This window comes from Micropterus salmoides, unplaced genomic scaffold (genome assembly GCF_014851395.1).
Source record: "Micropterus salmoides isolate LMB-PRFRI ecotype aquatic unplaced genomic scaffold, ASM1485139v1 Ms_hic_scaffold_13, whole genome shotgun sequence".
NCBI classification, from domain to species: domain Eukaryota; kingdom Metazoa; phylum Chordata; class Actinopteri; order Centrarchiformes; family Centrarchidae; genus Micropterus; species Micropterus salmoides.
Genome location: NW_024040374.1, coordinates 21,529,690 through 21,538,134, shown reverse-complemented (window position 1 = coordinate 21,538,134; position 8,445 = coordinate 21,529,690). Strand labels below are relative to the sequence as shown.

The window sequence follows — 8,445 nt, the reverse complement described above, 5'->3', positions numbered from 1 at the left end:
ACCAGCCCATCTGGCACCAACAACCATGCCACGTTCAAAGTCACTTCATTCCCCTTTCTTCCTCATTCTGATGCTCTTTTTAAACTTCAGCAAGTTGTCTTGACTACGTCTACATGCCTTAATTCACTGAGCTGCTGCCATGTGATTGGCAGATTATCTATTTGTGCTAACAAGCAACTGAACAGGTGTACCTAATAAAGTGGCCTGTGAGTGTACTTACAATGTTGTGAACTTAAAAACATACAATTTGTAAAAGTATTTAGACTAAGTATTAGGCAAAATGAGTCTTAAAACACTCGTGGAGAACAAGGTTTCTAACAGATTTTACTAATTTGTGCAAATGTAAATTTCAAAATAGTGTTCTGTGATACTGCTCATTCCTCTTCTGGCATCTCTCTGAAATAAATTCTGTTTTGCCCACATGAATAACTAGGCTACATTTTCAATAAAGATTATTTTGACTTAACGGCTCTTGGACCTTTCTACATGTAACATAGCCCAGAATATAAACCTGCTTTTTGTTAATAAGTAATGTTAAAGTGATAATGAAAGTGCCACAACATCTTATATGTATAGTATCTATCTTGGAAACTAGGAATTTACAACTGTACAACAGGGGGAGTTCAATTATTTACTAAGCAGTTAAGAGGTATGTATCAGTACTAAAGACAATTAACTATTTATGCATTAAAATTATGGAGCCGTAGAGTTCAACTGAGTGATCTTGTTAACAGACACTGTATATTTGTCTACATAAATTATCTAAATCTAACTGTAAAATGTTTCCTGTGATTCTGTTGACAAGGAGCATCAAAGTGAAAATGAGTAAGAGGCTGCAACATTGTCAGTGTTGTGATAAGAAACGAGGAAATTACAGAAGGCTAAGTCAGTAGTAGAAGGTTTATTAACTGAACATGGACACAGCTGAAGTTTGCTTCCTTCAAAAAGACCATAAAAATGAATCATCATTTATAAATCACAACTTGCTGGTGACGCTAACATAACTAGATTTTAAAATGTCCAAATGTTTGAATGTAAAATATATTAATACTGGTTTACATAACTGTAATTTACACATAATTCAGGTTCAACGATTCACATGGGTTTGACTTGTACTTGGGAATTTCTCTTTTTGTACTCAAAACATTGTAACACAAAACACAGATTGGTTTTACTGTGTAGATTTGCAAGTAAGGTCATATATGGTGAGTCCTTGTATTGAAACTTTGTATGTTGAAAGCAAAAATAGACAATGAATTTCAATTAAGTTGAATGGCATCATGCACTTACATAAAAAAGCTGTTTATAGTACTGGACACATTCTGATATAATTATATTCAGACAACTTATGGTAAAACTTGATATCTTTTCAAAATGAAGTTAATTATCTCTCTCAATTCATATCGATCACTATGACACATTATTTTCATCCTTACACACTGAACTCTGAGCATTTCCATGACCTCAGATACTCCTGGCATAAGCAATAACAGGCTGAGTCATGAGGTCAGCAGACTGACACATTTTATGACCCATTTATGTGCTGAAGTTTTATCTCATTGGCCTTCCTTTAGCCCTAAAACACAAGGGGACATTTATGTCATGAGTGAGTTCTCCACATTTTATAACATCTATGTTTATGAATTCAATACTTCAGCTAGTCTATATGAAGTATAGCAAGGCTTGTTTTTTATAAGATAAGCACATTCCACACATTACTCATGAGGACAAGATCACAACATTAAAAACATTCCCCAACTGATGATGACAACTGGTATGTCTGGCACAAGGTGATACATACAGTAATTATAGGCAAGTGGATCTTTAGCAAATATTTGCAGTTTCACCTTGTTGACAGGCTTAACTCTCATAAGATGTTATATGACCTAACAATTAAACTTCCTTGGAAAATGAACAACCCATTTTATGGTATGTAATATGTTAATAACACTATCCAGTTTGTTTAGTCTAACTGTTAGGTTGTACTGGTATCATATGTACAAAACTGTGAATCACATGCAAGCAAAGTACCAGAACAGGCCTATTTTTCCAGACACCCAAATATCCCAGCAATGACAGCTGCAGCGAAGGACATGTTTCCAATGACGAGGATTACTGAGACAGCGGTGACAATCACATTGGCTGCACTGAGCGTCTTCTGAAATTCAGAGGTTCAGCGAAAACGTGAAAAACATTTTTACTGTGATGTCGCACATGACAAAACAAGATGTTAGCAGAACATGTCACAATGTGGACAGGCTCACCTTTCTTCTTTGTTGCCTCCATCCCTCACCTGTTTTTAAACTCCCTGTAACAGAAAATACTGACTGATATCATTTTGTTCTTCATAAGAATCCATAGCCTACTGTATTTTGTGCATAGTAACAGTAGTACAAGCTATTCACCTATTTTGCTTCCCCCCAGTATTGCTTTTCCGTGAGCAGTGAATACGAAAACCCAAATTACAAACAGCAAAATCCACGCTGTGTAAGCGACCATCACTTTCAGAAGCCAAGACTCTGTCCTGTTCTTACTGCAACTGTCAGTCTTGATAACACCAGTAAAGATCACAGCAACTGTGTGTAGAACAAGTTTGGAAATTAAAACCAGAGCAATAAACAGGCAATGGCAACAATCTGACAGGACGCTAGCTGTGACATTTGTTAGCTCTATTGTTTTAAAGCAGTAGTTCAACATTGTGGGAAATCTGCTTATTTGCATCCCTGCCAAGAGTAAGATGAGAAGATTTATACCATTCTTATATCTGTCTGGTAAATATGTGGCTAGAGCCAGTAGCTGGTTAGCTTAGCATTGATGTGAAGACCGAACATAGCGAATCACTTAGCCTGGGTCTGTCCGAAGGTGCATAGCACTGCTACAGCTCACTAACAAACACTTTGTTTAATCTGTACAAACTGTGTGAAATGTCATGTTGTACTTGCAGTTACTGCTTCAGGGCAAAATATTTCAGGACAAAAACAGAAAATGGTGTTCAACCACTTAATGAAAATGGGACTAAGGATGGTGAATATGGTACAAGCATACAGTGCACAAAACAGTCCTTTTTTTGCTTTTTTAGCACATGTGCAGCCTGTGCCATAGTAGTAGTACAGTCCATGTGGTTTTACAGACTTTGGCAAATAACATAAATAGCCTTAATGCTCAGAAAAAATGCACATAAGCGTATTTCCCTGAATGCTGGAACAATTGCTTTAAAAAGTTTTCAGACAGAGCAAAATAAATACCAGAAAGTTTACAAGTATCAGGTATAACACACTTTGACAGCAAGGTCACAGATCTCCTTTCTTGAATAGAACAAAAGAGAAACAAAAACCACTGTGCACAGTGTTGACATAAGGGTCAAGTCAAAAATTCAGGCAGAAGAAGAGGAGCTGAACTTACAGCTCATGACTGGGTCCAATTGGAAGACTTACAATTACCAGCTCTATCAAATCAATCAATATCATCACACACACAAGAGCAACAAGAGTGACCTGAACATACACAGACACACACAGAGTAGGAGACACACATACAGACATATACACAAACATTAAAAATAACCTTAGAACAATTCAGAAATTTGGAAATCCATAGAGAGAAGTGTTCTCTGAAAGTATGAGAAGTGAAGTCACTACTTATTATTACTCACTTCAGAGGAATCACACACACAATACAAGATTGATGCCGATATTTCAACTGTGGTGCAAAGCAAACAACAGGATATCTGTGTCCCCTACAAAAGAAATAAAATGCAACTTCAATTATGCTGTTGAATAATTCATTTAGTGTTTGTTTTTCAAGGCACAGATACAGAAGCACTGGACTGGGCCTGCAAATGCCATTTAGCATTTATAGCCTATGCTGATTTGCAGTGCTTGTAAAATCACATTTAAAACAATCTGAAAAAAAAATACACTAATACAAAACACACATAACACATAAACAGATGTAAATGACTACCACTTGCTAGATAAAATCTACCATTACAGTTTATAAAAACAAGCCCCTTTTTTAATGCTATTGATCGTAGGTATTTATTTCTCCAAAAGTCATTTAGTGTAGTATTTAAAATCTGTAATTACCTCTGTACATACAGTAGTTTTTGGCAGGGTCTGCCATTTCAGGAAACAGGATGAGTAGATCTAGAAGTTACTGTTACTGTGACAGCACAAGCCCTCCAACTCATGCGTTACCTTAATTAGACAATGAAGGTAGGGGCTGCTGGTGAGGGTGGTTGCGATTATGTTAGGTAGTTCCTGAAGAGAGATAAAGATAAATTCATATTCTTGTATAATTCTTTGTGATAATTAGTGTCTCGCCAGCTTTTGTAGGAATATTACCATTTACTGTCATTTACTGGGTGACATGAGTTTATAAATACCATACAAGTAGGGTGGGAAAGGTTACTTTAAAAATGTAATCGATACAATTACTAATTTGTTTAAAAATGTAATCAGTAACGTAATCCGAGTACCACAAAATAAAAGTAATATAATCTGATTACTTTTAGTTACTTTTGGATTACTTCAATGCCAAATAGGCAAATAGAGACAAGAGAAGTATCTATGATGTATTTTCTCAGTGTATTTTTAGAGAAACATAGAACAAAATCTCCTATTACCAAAATCCATGTTTAAATTTTTTTTATATGATATGCTTTGCACTATGTCACCACTATGGCAGTATCTGGCCCATCAATGACAAAAAAATGTGTTTTGTAGGTATTATTGATGATATTAAGAGTTTGACATCTGAAAAAAAACATTTTAAGATGTTGATGACTCATACTGCACTTGTATTGATTTAGCGTCCAATGAAAAGATTTCTCAATATGACTGTGCTGAAGCACAGTGTTTCTGGGACCGGGCCCCACTGATTACTGAACAAAGACAACTTTTTTCACTGATTTTGGTGAAACTGGATCACATTTGATGGAGAAATAGAAATATGGAATAAATATTTTTCTAGTTTTCTCTCTGATGTCCCCTGGCTGCTCTGCCTTCACTCTGAATAACAGAGTTTCCTGATGGACAGATAGCTTTACTTGTGGCTTCAGTTAGTTAACAGCTAACTAGCTGCCATTATTAGCTCAGTTTGCTGTTCAACCACTGGTCAAATTAGGTGTTGGCACCTTTACTCAAGCACTGGAGGTCTTCAGGACAGGGGCAGGGGCAGGGGGACCCAGGAGGGAGTGATGGCAGGGTGCATTACTCGGGTGCAGCGCCTGATTTGGAACCGTAGCAGGGCGAGCGGGCAACAAAACCTCGCTCAGCAGCTTTGCAGTGAACACGGCATCAACAGGACCGAACACAGCCTCAAAGACCAAAAGGGAATCCAGTATTAAGATGATTTACACAGCACTTCTTTTTGCTAAACCGCTAACTGTAGTCTATCTCCCTATCTGTATGGAGGGACTGTTGGGTCAGATTTAAATCTAAAAATCTAAAATTGGTTTTAGGTTTGGTGTTTAGGATTGGGCAAACTTTCTGCTTAAAGTAATCCCCATGAGTAATCCCCAGTTTTTCAAAATGTACCTGTACTCTGATTATGTCTTTATTTTTTGTACTGTAACTGAATACAGTTACTTTTTCGATTACGTAATGCCGTTACATGTAATCCGTTATTCCCCAACCCTGCATACCAGTTTCAGTCCCTCAAAAAAAGCATCAAAGGTCATCAGCCCAGTAGCTTCTCGCTGGAGACAAATCAAGAGAAACGACAATGAGCTGTGTAAATCAAACTGTTGAAGTTTATATATTCATGCATAATTTCTGCACAATGTCAAAAAAAGTCAATCAAATCTACCTTTCTTTTGCAACTAGTGCTTGTCTTTGTGGTACCTATTGTAGTACTTGTCGTATTACTTGCAGTAGTACTTGGTGGTTATGGTGGCGGTGAAGTGACATTCACATCCACTCGTTCCCAGAATATATTAAAAGACTCAACAAATGTGGCTCTGAAATATATCAGACACTGATGTTAAAGTAAATCTGCTTGCACATCATTGGAATATTTAATAAAACTGTAAAAGTTCAGTTTTATTCTTGACTTTTAGAGGTCATCAAAGTGTACAAATACCTGAAAGTGATGTCTAGCTCTTCTGCCGGAGCTGTCCAGTTAACTCGAATTAAAGTCTTTCTTTGATTGTTTTTTTGACTCACAGCTGAGCCCTGAGGAGAGTGATAAAAGACTTTGATCTTGAATTTCCACTCAAGTTCATTTAAATGTGTTAATTAAATTGGATGTGGAAAATATGAATATTCAATTTAACATTTCAATGCATTTACTAACTCTAATAATGACGACATGGGTTGGTTACTTACTACTATATCACCACACGTCACGAGTTGAGAATTACCAGAGTCAAGCAAGATAAATTTTCCAACAGGCCGGCCATCGTCCACCATGCTTTTGTTTCGAGCCTCCAACATAAATCCCCTGAACTGTGTGGATGACTTGCTCTTGAGAAAAACTGGAAAATGGTTCGGAGATTTATCAGGACGCAGGTGGAGAAAATGGAGACAGTGATAATCCTGCGCTTAGTGAATGACCACTGCAACAAAGATTCATAGTGACAAATAAGCCTTCATCCAAAAGTCTCTGTACCTGTAATAGGGTCTCCCTTTTTACCATGTTCGTAACGGACCTCAAAGGGCGGTTGAGTGTTCTGAGGAGCGAAAACTTCCCCTCTATTTTTATGCCTAGGTGACATTGTATGACATACTTTCGGGAAGTAACCGCTTGCATAACCGCACACTTTTGTGATGATGCTTAGGCCAACCAACGTCCACAGCCACATCTGTAAAACAAGTGTGCAAAGCCATCTGTAAATGCGATAAACCCGATATGAACACGTCTTTTTTTTCAGCCTTCTTCCTAAACATGTGTGGCAGGTTGAGGGTTTTTCTCCCTCCCGCCACTATATTGCGCTGCACTGGTGCCATGACAACCGGATGCCGCTGCCGTGGCCTATAAGTACAGGTGATGATGCACCTGTGTCGGCCTCTCTCACCTGGGTTGGGCGTCTCGACTGTTGGCGACGGTGGTCGGCGTTGTGGTGTGCTGATGCGAGTGCTGTTATGGCCTGTAGCGCAACAGTTTAGCTGTTAACGGCCCTAAACCTGTGGAGTTCTGTATATGCACGCGACGTTGCTCCCGGTCCGTGTGGTAAGTGTGTTGTCTGCTTGCATGCCAATGTAACCGTCTGCTGTGTGCGCTTAGTGCATCGCGGCTAAACACAATACTCCCTTAATTGTTTTAGAGCGAATTGTTTGCTGTGCGGGCTGTCTCGCTCTTGCCTGTGGGCTGATTATGTGTGAGCGCTGTGGAACCGTGGGGGTATGTATGCATATTTCTCATAGTATGCCATTTAACTGAATATATAGCCTACCATGCGAAATATTAGGGGTGCTAAATCTTCCCCTCCCTCTAGTGCTCTGCTGCCTCGGCAGGGGTTTGAACGGCGGCTTGGTCCGTCTGCCTTGTGTCTCGGCTTTGGGTATATCTCTCCCCCTCTCTCTCTCTCCCTCCCCCTGTGGGATTGCCCTCTGCCTGGTCGGCCCAGTTCAAGTGTCGTCCCGAAAAGTGATCGTCCGCCAAAAACTGATGTTTGGTAGGCCTATGTCCCAATATCTCCGTTTATATTTGGAAAACGGACTGTATAGCCTAATTAACATGACTTACTGCCAACTTGTATATAAAATGAAGACAATCTTGTAATTATCCTTATGACTGCATTATTTTACTTGCTGTGTAGGCCTACCGACCAATCCACTTTTTTTTACCTGTTAAAATACCTCTTAAATGGCCAATACAACTCATAAAATGCAGTATTTCACTTGCCAGAAAATGATCGAAGCCTTTTGTTGTTGACTGGTTATTTCTGCCCTGAAATTAGTTGACTTCATTCAGAAGAGTTATATTTGACAGATTATAGCTCACCTAGTACTTTGTCTTAAAATACCTACAACCCATAAAATGCAGTAGGCTATTTCACTTGCCGGAAAGTGACTGAAGAGACTGGGCAATACAGCTCCAGCAGATGGCAATCACTTTTCGGCACAACACCGGTCACCTTTTTATTAGCATTTTTTTGTTATTACTAGTTATAGTATATTTAGTTTATACAGTTGGCATCTTGTGTTGTGATTTTCAATTTTCTGTCTTCATCTTGGTTGGTTTGAATTAATTGACTTGCATGTTTTGATTTGTGTGGTGTTTTGACTTATTCTCTTTGCCATTGTATTTTAAATAGTAAGCCTATATTGTATTTTAAATTATTTGGCCCATATTTCTATTATTCAATGGCATGCCTTAAGTGGTAGCCTATACGTAGTTGGTGTTCTGTTAAATTACTTTGGTTGTCTTTAATTAGTACTTAGTTTAATAAATTTAAATGTAAAACACTCTCTGCCCTGGCCTTATTTCAGGTGACCTATCTTA

The 8,445-nt window shown here is 38.3% G+C and overlaps 2 long non-coding RNA genes across 2 annotated transcripts; both read right to left on the bottom strand.

The window, feature by feature from the left end:
- Positions 1–886: 886 nt before the first annotated feature.
- On the bottom strand, positions 887–2,622 carry LOC119900884. The gene is made up of 3 exons (XR_005444120.1): positions 2,406–2,622; positions 2,265–2,308; positions 887–2,158 (listed from the first exon to the last, which is right to left on the bottom strand). It is a non-coding gene; the product is annotated as an uncharacterized LOC119900884 (long non-coding RNA).
- Positions 2,623–3,435: 813 nt separating this feature from the next.
- LOC119900197 lies at positions 3,436–4,254 on the bottom strand. Its single transcript, XR_005444021.1, has 3 exons — positions 4,086–4,254; positions 3,653–3,736; positions 3,436–3,494 (listed from the first exon to the last, which is right to left on the bottom strand). It is a non-coding gene; the product is annotated as an uncharacterized LOC119900197 (long non-coding RNA).
- Positions 4,255–8,445: the final 4,191 nt, after the last annotated feature.